General features: G+C 35.8%; 1 protein-coding gene across 6 annotated transcripts in view; it reads left to right on the top strand.

Moving 5' to 3' along the window:
- Positions 1–20534, top strand: part of LOC123321925 (nucleolysin TIA-1) — a 248441-nt gene that overhangs the window by 123055 nt on the left and 104852 nt on the right. The window lies entirely within an intron of this gene.

Genomic DNA, 20534 nt, shown 5'->3' with positions numbered 1-20534 from the left:
GTTACGTAATTATTATTAATAGGGGTTAGGTTGCAAAATGGCGAAGGAGCCGGTTACACGTTTCATGCACGTTGCAAGAACTGAAGCGTGAATTGACTGATCATTATGTATTATTTACTCCTCAAAGCTAGCAACTTATATTCTTTGAATGTTTCCTGACTGCTATTCTTATGCCTTTTCATTCATTTTTCCGAAAAGGTATGTTACATAGAGCTATGCTACCCTCTATTTCAAGGGTTCCCAACCTTTTATTGGCTAGGGACCTCTTTTATATTATTCGTGTTAGCAGGGACAACCTGTAATGATTCTGAAAATGTTATGGAGCTCGATGCAGCCGTTCGGTCTTGACGATTATTCAATTGATTCCATCTTTTTGGAAATTTTTCGATAGTCACCTTTCTAGTCGTATATCTCTCAATAACTATAACCATAAGTGGAAATGTGATACATATTCTGAAAGAACAACTCTTCTAGTGATAAATTTGAGAATTTTATGGAGCTTGATGCAGCCGTTCGGTCTTGACGATTATTTAATTGATTCCATCTTTTTGAAAATTTTTAGGTATAATCACAATTGAAGTTTGCAAATAAAAGCTCGAAGGTTATCTTCAAAAATTAATATATTTGCGACGTTCTCAAATTTTTCAGCGAGTTTGTATTAACTGTACTACCGATTCTATTCACTAACGCCGTCTATTAAACAGTTTGGTCTGAGAGCAGCTGTTAAATCTTAAATAAAAATCTGTAAATCATTTGTGTTCCATGTTCTAAGTTCGCGGACCATATTTTGGCAACCACTGGACCACTAGTTGGGAACCACTGTTTTAGAATATTTATCACATTTAGATCTTCCATAATTTTTCTGGGAGATAGGCGTATCGAAGTTTGATCTTCAAAAAATTCCCAAAAAGATAGGATCAGTCAAAAAATCTTCAAGACCGAACGATTGCACCTAGCTCCATGAAATTTCCAAATTTATTACTAGAAGAGTTGCTCTTCTGGAATAAATATCATATACGAATCTACGATTATTTTTCTGGGAGATACGCTTGTCGAAAATTCACCTTCGAAAAATACCCAAAAAGATGGCGTCAGTTAAAAAAACAATAAATTACATGATTGTAGTTGTGATTGTTATTTCATATAATTCCTCAATTACACAGCCACAAAAATCATGTTGTCGATTGCACTTCAAAACCATTAATCACTCCTAAAGTGCATGTCATTGACCACAATCTAAAATAAAAAAATACATTCAAGAAATACTGATATAATGAAAAATTAAGTATCCTTCTCTCTTCTATGTAATTAGAAGTAGAGTATATTCAAACAATTCAGGTTCACTTCAAGATGCTCGTGTGATAATGAAACAAGTGTAGTGGTTAAATAACTCATGTGAGTGAAAATCATGTAATTTAGTTTTCAGTTTAAAACTCTAGGGGTTGTTTGCAAGGGCATATTGATTTATGTAGTGAATACGTTGTAGAAGAGTTTCAGTGTCCATTAGAGGATATTCATTATATACTAGTTGGATTAAGCGAATCCACAACATGTTATATCTGAGGACATAAAAGTACCATAGGCTCATTCAAAACAATGATTTGATAGCACATTTGTAGAGGAGCAAAAGGAGGCCATTTGTGAAATTTTATTTTTGTTTTCAAATATCAATTGAATGAAGTATTTTCGGTGATCAATTCTATTCGTGAGTTTTATTAGGACAGGGAAATATTCATTCACTTTGTGGTATAACACGAGAACTATTTCCTTCCGCAAAAGAATTGGTTGTATTGCTGGTTTCCAATATGAAAATTCTCCCCCTTCAAGTGGAGAAAGAATGCGCAAAACGAAATTAAAAGATTAATCCCCAAGACCCACTTTTCACGATGCTAGCAGCCAGTGACAGTTGAGTAGCGTTCACGATTTTGAAAATCGCATTATTGTCGTAAGTGGGATTTTAGAATGTCAAACAGTTGTCAACCGACTCTTCTTTCTGTCGAGCATTGCTTGGCTGTGAAACAAAATGAGGTTTCTTAACGTTTGACATGAGCATTCTAGGACGTTGAGAATCTGAAATGGGGCACGTGACGCTGAGCCGACGTCTATTGGCTGCTCATCCATTCGTGATTCCTTCACAAGTGAAATCCGAGAAAATATTCTAAATGGAATATTAATATGCAGGGGGAAGGGACTTTTTTCACTTCGGAGAATTATATGGGACATTCGAAGGAAAACAAGAATTATTCAGCTTCGTCTTCTCAATTTGGGCCTAATTTATTCTGTCTACAACATCTCGATTTCACTCAACTTCAATAATTGATTTAATTATTGATAAAGCCATTTTTCATCATGTATGCTACTCTTCGTGTTGAAATTTCATCACTCTGAATCTTTCGTATCGTTGTTATAAACAGAGTATTTTGCAACGTTTTATCATCTAAAACATCAGGATGGTTAAAAAATAGTGCTTTGTAAAGTCTACAATCGAATAATACCACTTCATTCAAGAGTCCTCCCAAAGTTCGAAGTGAAGCATTGATGGAAATCTATACACTTTGTTGAAACGAGTCCTCAACAACGAATTATTCGTTTAAGAAATAGATTATTCATCCCTCCGAAACAAATCTCATTTGAGTATAAATCGAAGGATAAATGGATATATTCTGAGCTCATTGGAATACGTGACGCATCTGGAGAATCATATTCTGGCAGAGCAGAAAAATTATTTATGGATAAAAAGCGTAACTCTTAGGAGGACATGTAGATTCAGTACCCAGATGCTCAGTAAATGCGGATTTTTAATTTGAAATTTGGGGGTGCAGATGTGAACTGAAGTTATCGATATGGCTCATGTTTCGTATTCAACCATCAATAATTTATTTATACACACCCTACTTCGTATGTGGAATGTATAGTGTATACATAAAACAAAGAATTTTTGGGGTTTCACCCCATGCAAAAGCTAAATTTACATTCTCTCCACTATGTGGGATGGCGCACTGTTTAGGGATACACATTTTTAAGGGTAAGTTTAACTCGCTCAGTCAGGGTGGCAAATCCTCAATGGTTTTTTCGTGAAATCAGTACTTATAAATCATATTGATTCTTGATTCATTTAGGAGATGAACTCCTGAAATGACCGAATATATTCGAACACAATAGACAAGAAAATGAGTATATGTAGTATGAGCAATTTTACCTTTTTTCTCTATTGGAAAATTTTATATTTCTATTCGTCTTGACTTTCGTTTTTGCCTTCATTTAATTTTTTCTGCTTATGCAAACCTAGAAGGTTTCGATGTACCATACTGTGTAATAAATATTGATAAGGAACCCCCCAAATTGAATACATAAGTAGCATTGATTCTGAAGAATGGAAATATCTCATTTTCTGCACGTTGATCAGGTCTAATATTAGAAACTCATGAAAAAATCGGTGTCTTTCTGAAATAAATCTGTTCTTCGGGCCAACCAATTTCCACCTGAAACACAATACAGCAGTGTAAATAGAGATGATTTGTTTAACCTTGTCGAGCTGAATAAAATTGGTCGGTTATAAATAAGCACTCTGTGGGAACAGCGTACATACTTAATTAGTTGAAATTATTCCCTGCGTAATTGAATCAAAATATTTTCATTCAATTCCTGTTATTTGATTCTAAATCAAGCCCAAGGGAGCACGTGGATACCAACCTGGGCTAAACAATAATGTACATGTGGGTTTAGCATGCATCCCTAATATGACATGCAGTTGAGAATGAACTCCTGTTAACTAAGTTTCGACAAAAACTGATAGGAAACAATTAAACATGAAATTAGTCTACGCATTCTCCACTGATTTCTATTTGCGAATTGTGAAATGTGGAGTATTTCATAGGAAATCTATATTAGGATACATTAACGAAAAATGGTTTCGATAATATGATCACTCCAGTCACTAAACATAAAACAAACCACATCATGAGTGCTTTATTTGTCTTCTCTCTCTCTCTGAAAATTCATGGTATGTAGGTATACAAAATTTCATTTTATTGAGACGTATCCTATCTAACAGTATTTCAAAATAAAAATTTTTCACACAGTGATAAAGTAAGGAAGCATAAAATACTTTCAACACTACTTACTCGCATTTCCTTGAGAAAGAAATCATCAGAATAAATAAATATATACAAAAAAAACAACAACAAAGTAACAATCAATAAACCGAGAAAAAGAAGTCCTCTCATATGAAAAATAATGATGAGGAAACATTCAAATAAGAGGTTAAACAGAAAAAATAACCCCTGAGAGTGTTGTTGCGATTTTTCTTGTGCTACTATCCCTAGTTTTCATATCGTGTGAATGGTTTTGATGAACACACTTCTTATAGGTATATATAAGTAGAATTCCACCATATTTAACCATAGCACAAAATTACTAGGTATTTGAGAGAGGAATAAAAATTAGTCAAAACTTTTTTGGTCCAAATAAACTATGCTTCAGATGAAAATTTGTAACCTCCGAATTGGTATAGGTAGATTATTGGGGCTAGACTACGTCGACCCTATTTTTAATTCCACGTTGCCTTTTGGACCTCTGATCATCTACAAATACTAATTGAAAAAGTTAATTCTGTGGAGTTAAGTGAGAATTGCAGATGAGCAACAAACAGCATGTCTCGAAATTCCAGTTGCTGACCTAATAATGGCGTTCTCTAGGGGAAGGACGTTGACATCCAACAATGTCAGAAGACAAGTTTCGTATAGTTCGTCTTAGCGAGAAAGGGCTCCACTTTGATGTCTGGGGGGATAATTTAGAGCAGAGCATATATCCACTTTCATATTTCAGATACCGGCAATAGCGGTAGACCGACAATTTCCTCTATATCAAGGTGTTTGTATCAAAACATGTCCCTCGATAACTTAACAGTATTACCTTACAACCCCACGGTGAGCCGATGTTTTCAACTACCGCACCTTCCAAATTTGCGCCCTACGCATTTTCATGGGTAAACACCAGATAAAAGATAACATGAGTGGATACTTTTATGTCATCCTTTTCAGAATTCCATTCCAATATGGCCAACCCCCCCAGACCCACCAAAACTGGTCGTTCTGGGGTGTTTGCAAAATGAAAACCTCCAATCGTAGTCGGAAATCGTCCAAAAATTGACAGGAAGAATGTTTGATTCAACAGCTACCATCAGTTGAAAGATTGATGGAATATTTAAAGTGATTAGTTCTCGAATCGTTCAATTGCGTGGTGTGATACTTAGTGAATTAAAATTTGATTAATGTGCCTGAACTGTGTCCAGCAGTGGCAAACTAGGATGTGCCAGCTTGTACGAATATCGGAAGTATAGTGGTATTTAGTTAATAGCAATGCGGAGGTAGCGCAAATTCATGTGGAATACGTACCGGAAATTTCAATATGAGTATGAATTAAACACGCCCTGTGAATTGGACAATGAGAATGGGGAACACGTTGAATATACGAAACTTTCCCGAACATGGTGAGATGGAATTTTCCACTTTTCTGGAGGTAATTATGATATTTCCTTCGAATTCTTCTTTTTACCCGCAATATGCACTGAAATAGTAGATCATGTAGAAAATTCAATAGATGGACATGTAGAAACAACAATTTCAACAACTTGATTTCACCCTCCACACTTTTAAGCCAGGAAACACTTGCCCTGTTGTTCATCGAACTATGAAAAATGTCCAAGAAGCAGAGGCGTTAGTGCTTTGCTCTGACCGTGTCGTCAACAGGTTTGAAATCCTATCAAACATTTTGAAATCTGTAACCCATCTCAAAAAAGGATCGGTCACCGAATGAATGCCTTCGAAACCACCCTGAAATTTATATATTCTGCATCTCTTTACCAAGTGGTCTATAGGATCTTCTTCTGCACCACATTCACATCTCGAACCATCAACAGCATCCCATCTGAAGAGCATGCTACAACACCCACCATGGCCAATCGATTTAGCGTACACCAAATTTTTCTAGGAATATCAAATCTAGGGACCTTTTTTGAAGGATCGATAATCAAACAATTAAAGAGATTACACGAATTCCAGTCTGACTGCCAAAATTCTTTGTGACTATAATTCGAATAAAGAAAATCATTAGTCCATAAAGGCTTACGAGATTTCAATCTGGCACTTCTAGAATCTGGTATATATGATAAAATTGCGAATAAATTTGGGAAGGAATTGAATATATTTCAAGATGGTACGATGTTTGGAAGAGCCAATGCAGAGGTAACAACCCTTATAGAATCATTGAGTAGGGTATCGATTTTATTGACGTGAGCACTGTTGAACTAAATAGAGCAACAGTACTCAGCAGCAGAAAAAAAATAAGGCCAAAGCTGCCGTACGAAGTGTGATGGCATCAGCACCCCATGAAAAACCAGCTAATTTCTAAAGTATGTATATTACTCCTAGATTTTAACTTTGAACTTCCCAAATGAAAATTCAATGAAGAATCTAACTTTATTCTGAGATATTTAGGATTGAAACTATGTTGTAAAACATAATCATTGAAAGTAACTCTCAAACCATATTTTTGTTGATCATTCAAATGGAAACAAGAAACTGAAGGAATGATTTTGGTAAAGATTTTAAAATGAAACCAGTAAGAGAAATAAAGAATCGATAATGTTATTGTCCCTGAAATTCGAAAATGTTAATCTGGAACGTCCTGAATTCTTTTAGTACACCACCATCAAATATTGATCATCCCATTCTGGGTTAGATGTGAATTACAGCAGTGCAGATGTACATGTGGTGAAGTGGTTAATTCGCAAGGTGTTTTTATTCAGTCAGTAGAACAATCACAAGTTGGAGTTAATTACATTGCGAAGCAGAGTAGGAAATTAAGCTTTCATTGGACCTGTCCTCAGGTAAACCACTTCGCATCAAATATTCACTACATTACTCATTTAAAACTTCAACACTTTCTCAATTTCGCTACACGTAGACATGGGAGCAAGCGCAACGGCCATTTTTGAACTTTTAATAATGATGGAGCCTCATCGCGTTTCAGAAAAGTTAGAAAAAACTTCTCGCTGAAAATACACCTTTCAATTTGACCCCACGTGTTCTAACTTCTATGGGAAAATATGAAGAACGTTCGAATCGAATCGATAGTTGGAGATATAGAATTGTAGTCAGAAATTATTCCGTTTTTCCACTCTAATATCGATTGGATTCAACGAAATATCCAGGAACGTCATTTGAACCATTTTTTTTCCATTACATCAGCTCAGATTACGCCGATCGTTCTAATTTTATTTTTTGCTCGGCTTTATTTTTGCTATAGGAAAACTCAATTAGAGAAGGGGGTGCTAAGACAGCTGATGATACAAGAAGGTCTTATTTTTGGATAGGACTTACGTCAGATGACCGACAAATTCTTATTTTGAAAGGGTGTGAAAGACAAGCAGCCTTCAAGCTGTCCCATTAAACGAGTTGTTTATTACAGGATAATACCTGACTTCATACTTGAAAAATTGTCATGAATGCCTTAGCATCGATGGGTGTGAGAAAAATAGACTGGCCTATTTGTTCCCCATACCTTGATCTTTGATCCCATAGAAAATATGTCAAGAGTATAATAGAGACTCCTTCTGGTCATTCTTCAGAATTATTCATATATGACTTCGTCTATATATAAACCGAAAATCAGGTCATCTATATTTTATACAGAGTCAGTAAAATGTAAAGCACAAAATTCATATCTAAATTGATCTTTGATTATTCTCCACTTGGATGTATAGGGATTAGGACGGAATTTTTGTGTCCACACATATAACGTCCGATGAAAAAGAACCAGCGGCTGCCCTAACAGAAATCAAGTAAATCAAGTGTGGAGCTAGAATTCCGGCAGCATTCTGAATAATTTATATTCTCATTTTTATAGCCGGTGTAATGTAACGCATGTGTTAAATATTTCATTCGTACACGAGAGGATGGAATTTGTCGTGTTGCATTAACGTTTTTCAAACTTACAGAAAAATATGTAGATAACTCAAATCCACAGAGCTTATTATACACTCGCACAGGCAGGTATTTCGAAATGAAACAGATAAAATCAGGGTGGGATATCTGGCATCCAAGGTGTCCTTTCATGCCATCAAGGATAATTATGTCAGGAAACGTTGAACTCCAAATGCTACGTGCTAGAGTTGAAAGCTCTAGTCATCGGGAATCCTGCTGGTATCGCCTTTAGAACAGGATTAGACAAGTACCCCTGTACTAGTTTTTTGCTTCATTATTCCCATGTCGATATCAACACGCATGTTCAATTTTTTTCACCAAATTTGACAGAACCTTTCAGTCAATCCACCACCCAGCGCTCTAGGCATTGGGAAGTTTAGGAAACTCACAGAGTAAATATCATTGGGTTGAATTTGTTACATTATTCAGAGTGGGTAACAAGAAAAGTACAAAAGTAGGGTGGTCCTTGGTCCACCCTTTGAGAACTTGAAAGAAATATTTTTTCGAATATGGAAAAATGATTTTATTTTCCTCATCAAATTTAAATGAGTTAAGAAGTAGGTTTTTTCAAACACACGAGGATATATTGAAAAATTCTTAGCCTACTATAGAACCTAAAAAAATTTCAATTTTAAAATATTTTATTACTCAACATATTCTCCTCTCAATTGAATACATTTTTTACAGCGAACCTGCAACGTCTCTAGACCTTTCAAAAAAATGTTTCTTCTTGCTCTGCAAACCAAACCTCCGCAGATTTTATAACCTCCTCGTTGGAAGAAAATTTACGACCTTTTAAACATTTTTTTAGTTGAGGTAAGGGACTAGAGTCGGATGGAGCCAAATCTGGTGAATAAGGGAGGTGTTCCAGTAATTCAAATCCTATATTACGAATTTCTTGCATGGCAATATGAGATTTGTGTGCAGGGGCGTTGTCCTGCAAGAACAAAACACCTTTATATAGCTTTCCGCGTTTTTTCTCTTTAATTTTTTTCCTTAGATTGGTCAGTAATGTCGAATATAAATCTCCTGTTATTATTCTACCCTTATCCAAAAAATCAATCATGATTACTCCATGGCAATCCCAAAAAACTGAAGCAAGAACTTTTCCAGCACATTTTTGGACACTTCTTAGGTCTTGGAGAACCAGACTGTCGCCATTCCATCGATTGTTGCTTTGTTTCTGGATCGTAGAAATGTACCCAATTCTCATCCATAGTAACACTTCGGTTTAAGAAGTCTACATCGTTTTCAAATCGAGCACAGATCGAACGCGATGCTTCTACCCTTGCACGCTTTTGGTCAACATTCAAACATTTGGGTATCCATTTTGCAGCAATTTTTCTCATGTCCAAATTGAAGGACATCGATCACCAAAGGTATTTTTTTTTTAATATTAAGCATATCTTTGTAAATCTGCTTACCTCTTAACCCTTTTAAATACAGGTACTTTATGATGGCTCGATACTCCAATTTTTCGATTTTCACAATTTCGGTGGACATCTTCTTTCTTTTAATTTATTGTGTAGTACTTGTTTACTTTTTTGTCCTCAAACTTCCTGGAAATTTCTAGAGTTAACACTAGAAGAGTTGCCCTTTCAGAATATGCATCACATTTAGATATGATGATTTTTCAGGGATATAAGATTAAATCTACATATCTGTACTGATTTTGATGAACAGAAATTCGGCTTGAGACTCTCTATATTTGAGAATAATTTATCTTGTTATGAGTCATCAGAGAAAATCTCAAATTACAAAATCTAATCCCTGTCAGTTCCAAACGAAATATTTTTTCATGTTCGAATGAAAGAATTGAATCAGCGTTGGAGAGTTGGCATTTTATGCGTCTTTCGAAAGCCTGTGATATTGCGTGTCCTTGAAATGAAACGAAAAGCTACATCACTAGCTTACTTCGTCTGAGAAATTCATACCACTCAGCTCCATCAGGATGATGAAAGAAAATTTGCATATATAAACTTTCAATGATATACAACACCTAGAAGTTCGACGCTGAATATACAGAATTCTGACGTAGACAGGTTGATTTTCGTGTGATATAGGGGACTACTAGGGGTAACTCGATATTGCAGTTATACGCCGCCAAGAATCAAGTGGGAGCAAAGAGAATATCTTAGTAGCATAACACCAGAATGCTGTTTATTCCATGAAATTCAAACATAAATGAAGGGAATTATTAATTTTCCAATAAAGTAATTACATTTCAAATGAGAGCTCGAATGCTGCGAAGAATAATATTACTTGGTTGCCGTTCTACAGGCATTAGGCTTATATATTATTGATAAGCTCGAGAGGCCCTGCTTCAAAGGAAGGCTCTGCTTTAGGTACATCATCGTGAATTTCTTCAGCATCTTCATTAGGGATGATCTTTGGATTTTCCACCATTTATTTCCATCACAAAAGTTTTCAAAGACGTATCTGCCATGCTGTATCTGGATTTTCCCCCTCCGTTGTTTACATCCATCCCGAGGATCATCTTTGCGCATTCTTGAGTATAACTAATTTATGGAAACCAACTAACAGGAACCTGTAAAGTTAATCGAGGTATCAATCTAGAATAATCAATGAACGGTGAGCTTCAATCTTATTAGCTTTCGGCTTATCCAAGAAGCAAAACTACAAGAAATTTGGAAATGTACAGTCCCAACATTCGTTGAAACAATAAACAGAATATTTGGAATGAGCAAATCCTATTAGTGGAATCAACTCCGTTCTGGGGTGCATCATATTCTTCTTCCATATTGAGTTACACAGAAAACAGATCACTCAGTATTAATTAATTTATTACAACAATTTTTTTTACATGTGTCTTCAGGTTAGTTTTCGAATTATTTTGAAACGAGCGTATACCGAAAAAAGACACATACTAATAGATATTTGAATTTTTATTCCAATCACCAAGTAAGTGTCAAAAGAGGTATTATTAAAACACTTTATGATAGAGCAAATTTAATTTCATCTACACCCGAAATTAGAAATAATGAAGTTGACTTCATTAAACAATTTCTTAGGGATAATCAATACCCGGATAATTTTATTGAAAAAACAATATTAAATTTAGAGAGAAAAATGACTAACCAAAATCGTAATAATGATCAGGAACAACCAACAAACCGTCAGGAACAACCAAATTTATTGAATGTAATTCCTTATGTTAATGGCCTTTCAGAAAAAATAAGGAGAATCGGTTCGAAGTTCAACATACGAACTGTTTTTAAAACGCAAAATGATTTAAGATCGATATTAACAAAAACTAAACCTTTGAACGAAAAACAAAAATCAAAAAATTGTATTTACAACATACCCTGTATTTGTGGTAAAACTTATACAGGTGAAACGTCCAGACCTCTAGGAATAAGAAAACGCGAACATAAAAATAATATTAAAAATAGAGAAATTAATCGATCACAGATCGCAGATCACATTTGTTCTAATACGGGAGACCACATGATGGATTGGGACAACACTAAAATTTTAATGACGGAACCAGACCATTATAAACGAAAGATTAAAGAGTCTACGTGTATTCTATTAGATCAAGATACTAATTTGGCAAATTGTTCGGTAGGAATAGATCATATTTGGATCAATTTACTAAAGAAGGAACTGTCATCCGGTAATTTCAAAATTAAATGAATCAACGTTTCTATGCAGTCTCTGTTTCTATGTATTGACTATTAATGTCAAAGAAAAGCCACAATTCAGAAGATTTTCGAAAATAGATTTTTCGTCTGATGAAGGAGTCTGATATAGACTCCGAAACGTTACAACTTAGAATTATAATTTCAACGTTATTTATTTTCAGTTCATTGTCAGGCAACAATTTTTTCTAGTTAATTTGCTCCTGACAAATTAGTGCAAGAATTTACGCAGAAGCAAATCGTTGATTTCATTTTTAATTGATTTTGTTTCAGAGATTGGGAGTGAAAACCCTAAAAAGTTTATGAAGAAATGCAGAATCCTCCCAGAATAAATTTCAATCGATAGGTTAGGTTAGTTTAAGTTAGGTTGAGTTACACAGAAAGCAGATCACTCAGTATTAATTAATTTATTACAACAATTTTTTGTATACATGTGTCTTCAGGTTAGGTTAGTTTAGTTTAAGTTAGGTTGAGTTACACAGAAAACAGATCACTCAGTATTAATTAATTCATTACAACAATTTTTTGTATACATGTGTTTTCAGGTTAGGTTAGTTTATGTTAGCTTGAGTTACACAGAAAACAGATCACTCAGTATTAATTAATTTATTACAACAATTTTTGTGTATACATGTGTCTTCAGGTTAGGTAACTAATCGATAAAATTCAGGAAAAATTCAACCTTAGGAAAGAAAGAAAAAAATTGTTGGACCTACCCTTGAGGTATCCCATCCCAGGCTAATAGAGTCTATGGATGGAGTAGTCTTCTTCCCATGATACTCCAGACTTGTTCCATTGGAGAAAGATCTGGAGATCTTGGGGGCCAATGCAACAAAAATACTTGATTGTCTAAATTGATTGAAATGTTCGATTTCCCCAGTGGCATCAAAATAATTGGACAAAACCTCTAACGATAGTTTATATAAATTTGTTGACACATTCCTTGAAGAAATTCCTTCCACCACGAAACGAGAATCGATGAGGTAGAAGGGAGAAAATGTATCAAAAGAATTCTTCCTCGCAACGTTTGGAATAACTTTTACATCAAATATCAAAACGGGGATCGCTCTGGATGTCTAATTTTGTTTCGCAACACACCGCTTGTTTTGAAATGCATATTGTGATATGTCTCGGTTAAAATAATCCTCCATGAATTTAATATAACGATGTCGAGACGGAAGGAAATGAAAAAGTTAACCTTGTTATGCATTTGTTTTGTTTTTCCGTCATTCCGTTCTCACTACATTTCAAATTGCTGGTTAGGCCAAATTTGTTCAGTTATGACGACAACAAAGATGTGACGTGAATTTCAAAAGGATTCAACTGTAGATGTTCATTTATTCATTACATCCTTTCCAGCTTGCATAAGTAAAGTCACTCCTCTGTCATACCCTGGATAAAGAGAACTGAAATATTAATATATCCCGCAATATGAGTCGACATTACTGCACTAAATATTTTGAAAACGCTGGCAAATCATCGGAATATTCTTAATTTCGCTTTTCCAGATCTAAACTTCATGGAAAAATTGTCTGTTTGAGTGAATTCAGAACCTTCAATCGTCAATATTCATCCTCAAAGTCAACACCTAGGGACACATATATTTTTCAAACGTTTTCTGAAATTAACAACTCTGAAATCGGTGAAAACGTCAGGTTATTTGCAATTTTGTGTGTGTGTGTTCTAGTCTACTCTCTAAATTTTCATTATTGGAAATAATAAACTAGAACCCATCAGCCATATTCCGCATGAATCAGTTTGCTGAAAGCATGTAGTGAAAACATGGTGATGATTATTTTCGGCCGTGTAATAATACAAAAATATGATATAAAATTTTCAGGGGTAAATGTAACGGTACACCAAGGATGAAATTTATCAAATGCACTTCTGAAACACATCCGATATCATGTTTTGGGGATGGTTCTTTCCACCAGAATTCGATATTTGTATATCGGATAACAAATTGAAAAGCTTGGGTCTGATACTTGGATGTCAATTTGGGAATGTTTTTTGATGGCTATTTTATACGTACCAGGGGAATAGGTGGGTATTCAGAACACTGAAATGCTTTTTAAACTTCATTTTCATAGTATGAAAATTTCCATGGACTCGATTCATTGAAGGGTGAACATCGGTTCGCACGGCAAAAGCGTAATTGAAAATTGCAAGAATTTAGTATTCTGATACAAATTTGCAACTCGTGAAGATTCGTTCGAAAAACAGTCAGTCCATGTCGTTAATCTGCTTGGTTAGCCGTTTGTTCTCATCACGAATAGAATTTTCAGTCAAATCTTACAATTTTTTCAAGTATGGGTATATAATTGAATAAACTTTGAGTAGAACACAGGTTGTGGAGTACACCAACGCTCCTATATTACGAGGATGTATTGATATCTAGTTAGCCTAGACCAGTTCTATGCATAAAAAAAATTGCGTTACCATAGCAACGAAGTTTGAGGTCAAAAAAGTAAACCAGAGTTACGCAATAAATTAAAAGAAAGAAGATGTCCACCGAAATTGTGAAAATCGAAAAATTGGAGTATCGAGCCATCATCAAGTACCTGTACTTAAAAGGGTTAAGAGGTAAGCAGATTTACGAAGATATGCTTAATACCCTTGATGATCAATGTCCTTTGTATGCGACCGTGAAAAATTAGATTGCAAGCTTCGAAAAAGGTAAATTTTCCATTGAAGATGATGACCGATCGGGAAGGCCAGTTTCTGTGTCAGTCCCCGAAAATATCGATGCAGTTCATGACATGATTTTATCAAACCGTCGTGTCCAAAAATCTGCTGGAAAAGTTCTTGTTTCAGTTTTTTGGGATTGCCATGGAGTAATCATGATTGATATTTTGGATAAGAGTAGAACAATAACCGGAGGTTACTATTCGACATTACTGACCACTCTACGGGAAAAAATCAAAGAGAAAAGACGCGGAAAGTTATCCAAAGGTGTTTTGTTTTTGCAGGACAACGCCCCTGCACACAAATCTTATGTTGCCATGCAAAACATTCGTGATTTAGGGTTTCAATTACTAGAACAGCCCCCTTATTCACCAGATTTGGCACCATCGACTATCATCTCTTTCCTCAACTGAAAAAAAGTTTAAGACGTCGTAAATTTTCTTCCAACGAGGAGGTAATAAAAGCTGTGGAGGTCTGGTTTGGAGAGCAAGAAAAAACATTTTTTTTGAAGGGTCTAGAGACGTTGCAGGTTTGCTGTAATAAATGTATCCAATTAAGAGGAGGATATGTTGAGTAATAAAATATTTTGACATTGAAATTTTGTTTGGTTCCATAGTAGGCTGAGAATTCCTCAATATATTCTCGTATAGGATAATAATGGTAAAGGAAAAAAGTGTTTTTTCTGACCTCAAGTCAAAGATTCACCCTGTATAAACTGAATAATTAAGTAAGTATTCACCTGAAGATGCTGTTACAACGAAATATCGTTGAAGTGGTTCATGAAAGTTTTTTTTGTAGATAACAACAGTTCATTAATGCAATGTCATAGTTGAAATTTGAATTTCGTGAGCCTATCTCCCTTCGTTTAGATTTTCATTTTGGAAATGGCATTCTTCAAAAATTTTCAATTTTCAATCTGCGATATCTCCTGTTATATTCGTCTGATCCAATTGGGAGTTCGGGTTATATAATCAGCGTTGCATAGGCTTCTACCTAAGCACAAAAACTCGATTTCGAAAATTTCAAATTTTTGGGTCAAAAATGAGCAAGGGGTTAGACCCCCCTAAAATGACATATTTGCACCTCTGTCTAAAAATCAGGTTAGCCTACTACTGTTATAAGGTATGGAGTGCATAGAAGTTCTTTTGTGAATTCCAGAAAACCAAGCAGTTCGTGTTTCAGTAGAGAATTGCTTTCCAGAGAGCCCTTCAAAGTGAACTCGAAAATGAAAAGTGGAAAAACAAAAAATTCGTTTTTCTCGTAAACAGCGTTGGATATTCGAAAGTTTGGTATGAAAATATAGGTTTTCGAATATGCTGGATCTGTTCCAAACGATTTGGTGAGCCTATCTCCCTTCGTTTAGATTTTCATATTGGAAATGGCATTTTTCAAAAATTGCAAATTTCAATCTGCGATATCTCCTGTTATGTTTGTCTGATCCAATTGGGATTTCCGGTTTTGTTATCAGCGTTGATGAGACTTTTATACTAGCACAAAAACTCGATTTCGAAAATTTCAAATTTTTGGGTCAAAAATGAGCAAGGGGTTAGACCCCCCTAAAATGATATATTTGCACCTCTGTCTAAAAATCAGGTTATCCTACTACTGTTATAAGGTATGGAGTGCATAGATGTTCTATTTTGGATTCCAGAAAACCAAGCAGTTCGTGTTTCAGTAGAGAATTGCTCTCCAGAGAATCCTTCAAAGTGAACTAGAAAATGAAAAGTGGAAAAACAAAAAATTCGATTTGTCATTTATAATATGTAATTCGATATTTGTTGCTGGCGAAAATCCTCAAACTCATAGCCATTTCATTAATGCGGCAGAAAAATCTAGACTCATTGAAATTCGAATATATAAATATTTTGTTCGAGTTATCATAAAAGCGGACAAGCACGATATACATCACCCTCGAGAATAAGGGAGTTAAATATAAATGAATATTTATGCAATATTCAAATTTTCATATAGCAAGCTACTCGCAAATGTACTTAGCTTTTATGATGCTGTTCTGGCATAGTCTTTAAGAAAGCCATGTGCATGGGGAATTGAATTAGAGATCAGGAAAGTTGGCAAAAAACACTCGCGAACTAAGTATGAAAACATTTTACGAGTAAAGTTCGACACATTGACACAACTTCTTCACCTACGAGAAAATTAAATTCGGTATCTTCGGGATGCGACATACAGAATCTGAAATTTCTGCATCACTTATGATGTGACTTCTAATTGCCTCAGTTCACTGTTATCCTTTTAATTCGCTCCTCACAGAGAAGACTGAATACGAGAAATATCCATGTCAATAAGCGTTAAATCTACGGATTTGGACGTTTTGAAATAAACGAACTAGGTGGAGAAATTTACATTAAATGAAATTATAACCCATCAGTCACCCATTCAGCTACTGAACGCGCTCCACGCTTCTTGAAAAAGATAATGTTTTTCCAATAAGTCATAGAATACAAACCCGATAAAGTTGAAAACTCTTACTTTGATGCATTTCAGGGTCCCAATCAGTGAAGATACGACGTTGCTGATGATGGACCGGCTTGAGTTCCTGTGTTATCTGAAATTTAAAAGCCTTAGGACCTCAGTCTTTATGCAAAATACGGTTTAATGTCGTTTGTGACATTTGTGAATGCATAATTCCAAAGATCGACGAGGAATCGACAATCCTGGGTTTTCATCAACACTACTGGCTACAGCCACAATATTTTCGGTTGTCCAGTTTTACTATTGCCGGCCGAGAAGGTGCTTCAAGGCTACCCAAAAGTGCTTCAGTTTTGCGAACAGTAACTGCAAAATTTTCACCATTTTGTAGTGAATTTTAACGATTTAAATGCGTTGTTGAAGCGTGTATCTTTCCATCTTCAGTAATGGCGTAGTTTTTACTTGTGAAATGTCAAAAAATGACAGCTTCAAGAGTGACAGCTGCCAAAATAGCGGCTATTCAGAATGAAACGTTTTATTGGAAAATCCTTTATTACCCTTACTCTCCAATTGTCGCTCCTATCCACTACACGAGGATAAATGTGGACAGTTCGAAAAACTTTTATGAAACGTTCGAATCCATGATGACCATCGTGACAGTCTTTGATGCCGAGAATATCCATTGAGCATCTGTGATAGAGCGAAGGCACTGTTGGTAGGTGGGAATTCATGAAAGCATGAATTCCACTCTAGGCCTTATAATGAGCGATTCCCATGGAATAATTTTGATAACCGCATCCCTTTGTGTGTTTGAGTGGGAGCAACATCAATTTGAATACCCCTTGACGAGATTGGAATTGCCTATTTCCTGAGGCAATTGAATAATTGTTACATAATAATCTGTATCCAACTTAATGAAAAATCGGTCTTGATGGTTTCAATCTGCAACGATTGAATTTGATTGATTTCCCTGACTTTATGCGATACAAGTTTGTTTGTGTTAACGACGCAACGGCTTATGCCTGTTTTCCCAAACACGTGTAATATTTTTCAGTAGAACCTCACAATGCTGCTCGTCAATATAGAAAGCTTAGCGATTCTGGAAAATATGACTTATTTGCTGTTGTGGGGTGGACCTATCGTTCGTTCTCCCTTATCCTGGGAGATAAATGGAATGTTTGGGAAATATCCATGAAATAACGAAGTTATTTTGAATGACAAACCATATGGTCGTGAAAACTTATTATAGTGGCCAAGGTTCAATTAAATTTTCTCGTTTTTCGGTTAGCACCGAAACTCATCGAACATATCGAATATTATTTGAATGGAAACTTAATAATGTCCCCCTTTGTAGTATGAGACCGAAGTATACTCAATCAGGCTACCCACGCTGCGTGGTTTAATGCAGGAAATAACCATGAATATAGTGATGCAAGATTGAAATTTTCATTACTCAAAAACATACCGAGCTGATGCTATATACAGCTCAAATTCCATGAAGCAACATCGATACAAACATATTCCGATTTTCACTAATCTATCTCCAATTAATAGTCGAAAATATGATTATTGATATTTCATTCCTCCCTATTCTACTTTCGACATCAAACCACAAACTCGAAAGGTCTTTCCCAGATTTTATTGGAATCCTGTTTCGAATTTCATCGATTTATCTCCAGTAGCTTTCAAAGCTGGACAATGCACGAAGAGATTTGTACATTCAATTGGTGAAATGGTCTGTCAAGATTTGAAATTTGAAAATTTCAAGGTTTTTTCCTCATTATTGGAAACAAAAACACCAAGATGATCTGCAGTTTCGGAATAAGCGTCAATATTTTATTTCAACTTCAAGCAATAGTTGTAGGACAGGGTAGACCACGGGTAACAACTGCCATTCAAGAACGTTACTTGAGAGTTTCTTCGTTGAGACAACGGTTTGCAACCGCTCGCCTCCTTCAAATTCAGCTTGAGCAAACTCATGAGGTGCAAATTAGCACTCAGACAATAAGAAATCGCCTCAGAGAATATGATTTAAGGCCTCGTGTCGCGACAAGAAGCCCAGCTCTCACCCCAGCCCATCGAAGGGCGCGTTTGGATTTTGCGAGAGAGCATATCCATTGGGAAGAGGCCGATTGGGAAAGAGTTCTCTCCACAGATGAGTCTGGATTCTGCCTCTACTATTGTGATCGACGTTCCCTTGTATACAGACGTCCACATGAAAGATATGCTCAGTGCAATTTCCTGAATACTACTGGTTTCGGGGGAGGATCGATTATGGTATGGGGTGGAATATCTTTGACTGCTCGCACAGACCTAGTGGTCGTTGATAATGGAGCTATGAATGCTGATAAGTATATAAGGAACATTCTTGAAGAGCATGTAGTGCCATTTGCCCCATACATTGGTGAAAATTTCATTTTTATGGACGATAATGCCAGACCCCATCGTGCGCGCATCGTTCAGGAGTACCTTGAAGAGGTTGAAGTCTCTCGAATGGAATGGCCAGATCTCAATCCTATTGAGCAGGTTTGGGACAACCTCAATAGAAGGCTGAGAAGTTCAGAAAATCATCTAGCTACTCTTAATGACTTAGGAATCCAACTCGGAGAAATCGGGGAAGGATTAGATCAGAACATTTTAAGATCACTCATTTTGAGTATGAACCGTCGTTGCCGAGCTGTAATTAACGCAAGGGGTGGAAATACCAATTATTAAATCACTTATCAGCATTTCAGTATTTTGAAAATTGTTCATTTCTCTTCTTTCACATAAGATTCGGTGAAATACTGAATTTTTCTTCCATTTAATGTGTCTTGTTTCGTTCAAAACCTTCCTGAGAAAACATAAAAAATAAGTTATAAAGTCAATGTAGAGTTAACTTTCATTAAAATTGAGATTTTCAGAATGTGCGTTAATTTTTTTGCGCAGGGATTTGAAACGAATCATCATCGGCGCTTTACTAGGAACAAACTCGTGATGAATCACCTATTGATTCTGATTCTGATTTGCCGATATTTGATCGTTCCTTATTAATTCTCAGGTCATGGGTAAGGACTACAAAAGCGTGGACATTAGAAGTGTTCAATTGGCAGATATTCTTCTCTCTCACACATCATTTCAATTGGCAATAAAAAAAATTGGGAGAATCAATCCAAATTACGCTGTCACTGTAGGGAACAACAACTTCAACTAGTCGATAACAATCGTTGTAGAATGGAATTTCAGGCCAACGATGAAATGAACGCATTTTCATTCGCAGAATGAAAACGAGTGAGACTGCAATGAATAAATCAACTTGCAGGGTTCGGAATGGAGAAGCACCCTCACACACTCTAACGGTTTTGAGTTTCATTATGCATTCTTTCAGGCTGAAAAAAGGCCAACTTACGCCTAGGACACGGTTGTTTGGTAGATTAGGAATATTAATTAATGCAGTGATAACATCACTGTAGCCGTAACCATTATAAGGTAGACGGTAACCCTGTTTCACCTGAATGAGGTATATATACGTAAAATGCGTCAGGATATATGTGTGGCGCACGCAAAGGTACGTGTAAATTATTAATTGGAGAGAAGGCTTGGCGATATGTGTCGCCAGTGTAAACGCAGTTAAAGCCCCCAGTGACAGTTTCCTGCTAGCAGTCGGCGAACCTTTGATTTGAATACTTTCAAAAGGCCCTAACGAAAATAATTACTTCGACAGCGACAAACAAAGAGCTGCTTCAGAATTTAATTCAATGGATTTTGTTGGCCGCAACGATGTACAATTACT

This window comes from Coccinella septempunctata, chromosome X (assembly GCF_907165205.1).
Source record: "Coccinella septempunctata chromosome X, icCocSept1.1, whole genome shotgun sequence".
Classification (NCBI taxonomy): domain Eukaryota; kingdom Metazoa; phylum Arthropoda; class Insecta; order Coleoptera; family Coccinellidae; genus Coccinella; species Coccinella septempunctata.
Note: the sequence above shows the minus strand (reverse complement) of the source record. Positions and strands in the feature narration are given on the sequence as shown.